Raw genomic sequence first — 2,500 nt, 5'->3', positions numbered from 1 at the left:
GGCGGGGCGGGGCGCGGCGAACCGGACGCCCCATCCACCCGCCCGCGCGACGACACGCGACCGCCGCCCCCCGACGGGCTCGCACCGCAGACGCACACGCAGCCACCCCCGCGGACCCTTCGCGCGCCCGCCCGCGACGAGGCGGACCGCCCGACCCGCGCCCGGCAGCCGCGAGGGACCGGCGACCGCGCGCGCACCCGCGGCGCCGGCGAGGCGGGGACGGCGCTCCGCCCCGCCCCGCGGGGCGGCCCCGACGTTCGGGCGGCGAGCGAGAGGCGGACCGCGGTGCCCGGCCCGGGGACAGTCGCGCCGTGCGGCCGCAGCGCCCGCGCGCCGGTCGGGTCGAGGGCCCGGGGCCCGGCCGAAGCCCGGCTCCGGGCCCCCGCCCAGGCGGGCGCGGGAGCAGGGGTGGCACACGCCACACGACGGCCGAGGGAGGGCGACCGAAGCCGGCCGGCGCGCCCGCCCCCGCCCGGGACGAGGGACCGCGACCGGGGCCGAGGCCCCGGCCCGGGCCCCCCCCCCGACCCGGGGAAAGGGGCGAGCGACCGGCGAGGCGGAGGTCGACCCGCGCCACACGTCGCACCGACGCCTGTCCGGGAGGGACCACCGGGCCGCGCTCGGGCGCACGCGCGCGCCGAACGGGGCAACGCCACGCGGGGAGGACGGGCTCTCCCCGACGCCGACGCCCGGGACGGACGCCTCGGGGAAGGGCCGCGGCAGGCCCGGGAAGCGAGGCGCACCCGGGGGCGCGCCGAACCCATTCGGAAGACAGGGCCGGGAGAAGACGACGAGACCCCGGGCGAGGCCCAGGCGAAGGGGAAGGCTCGAGAAAGGCGGCCGGCGGGGAAGGGGACGCCGCGGGACCCCTCGGGCGCAGCCGACCGCGGCCGGGACACACGCGGGGGGTCTCACCGCCCGCAGCCTCCGAGCGCGAAGGCGGCCCCCGCGCGGCCCCCGGAGCGGCCGACCCGACCTTCGGCGATCCGCGCGGCTCCCCCACACCGCCGCCGCAGTCGCGGCCAGCCCCCCGGAACCCTCTCTCTCCCGCACGCGCCACAGGCCGACCCCTAAGAAAACCCCTCTCCGGGAGCCCACCGGGGCCCAACGCCGGGGGGGCCGCCGACCCGGTCCCGAAGGCGCACGCCGGGGGACGGGGACACCGGGCCGACCAGCGGCCGGCGGCGGCGCCCCCCGAGGCGGTGCCGGGTTCGGTCCCAGACGAGGCCACCACCGACGTCGAGCCGGCGAGCCGCTCGGGGAGGGGAGAGGATCGGCGGGCGGCGGGCGGGGAAGGGGGGCACAGGGAGCCAAGGGCCGGGGAACGCGAGGGCGAGGGCACCCGGGAGCCCGCAGAGCGGCGGCTCGGCGGGAGAAACCTCGGGCACGGCCGGGCCACCAGGAAAACACGGCCGCGGGATCCCACCGCCACCGACACGAGGGCGGTCCCGCGGCGCCCCGCCTGGGACGCCGGACGGCCCTCGGCACCCACCGAGACCCACCTCACGAGCCCCGGGTCCCGCCACCGGGGGCCCCGAAGCGACCACAGCCACCAACCCGGCGCCAGGGCCGCATCGCTCGTCATTCTCGTCCAACCTCCGACCCGGTCCCGCTCCGGGAGACCGGCGCGTCCCCAGCGTGGGACGCTTTCCCGGGGCCAGGCGGCCCAACCCCGCGCCCACGCGCACGCGGTCGTCGGCACCGCTCGCGACTCGGCACGGGAGCGGGCGGAGAGCCGACTCGCGGCCGAGGTGGGGGTCACGCGCCGGACGGAAGGCCGCGCACACCCACCGCTCGCGGCGGCCGCGTCCCAACCCGCTGGGACGCCGGGCCCGGCCCGGCGGGATCCTCCCCCGACTCGGAAGGGGGAGGCGCGGGCCACACAGCAGGCGACGAGCCGCGCTCGGCCACCACCGCGGTGGCCGGCGGAACCCTCGCTCTCCCCACCCTCAACCCGTCGAGGGGGAAGCGGAGGAGGGTCCTCTGCGCGCGAGTCGCTACGACAGCGCTACCATAAGGCAGAAGGAGACAGAGGCGGCAGGCCGGGAGATCCGGCACCCCCAAGGCACACCTCTCTCAGATCGCTAGAGAAGGCTTTCTCACCGAGGGTGGGTCACACTCCCCACCCGCCAGTCGCCCCTCGTCGGGCCCGCAGAGGCGCTCGGGGACGCCCGGGGAAGGGAGGGGGCCTGCGGTACGAGGAGAAGCGCGCCTGCGGCGACCTCGAGCGTTCGCGGTCAGGGCGGGGGGCCCGGCAGGCTCACAAGGCCCCCCCCCGTCCACCCGCCTCCTGCGTCGCTTCCGAGGCAAAGCCACGCACGCGACCGGTCGGAGGCAGAACGGCAGCCCCTCGGCGGCCGGCCGGCGCACGCGTCACCGGCCCGCGCCCGCCGCGATCGCTCACACGGCCCTCGCGCACCCGCCAGAGGGGAGCACGGGACGTGCGCTCGCCGGACCCGGCGGCGCCCTTCCCCGCGCGGGAGGGGCGCGCATCTCATCT

Source organism: Pongo pygmaeus, chromosome 14 (genome assembly GCF_028885625.2).
Source record: "Pongo pygmaeus isolate AG05252 chromosome 14, NHGRI_mPonPyg2-v2.0_pri, whole genome shotgun sequence".
Lineage (NCBI taxonomy): Eukaryota > Metazoa > Chordata > Mammalia > Primates > Hominidae > Pongo > Pongo pygmaeus.
The sequence above is the reverse complement of the archived record's forward strand: the minus strand, read 5'-3'. Positions refer to the sequence as shown.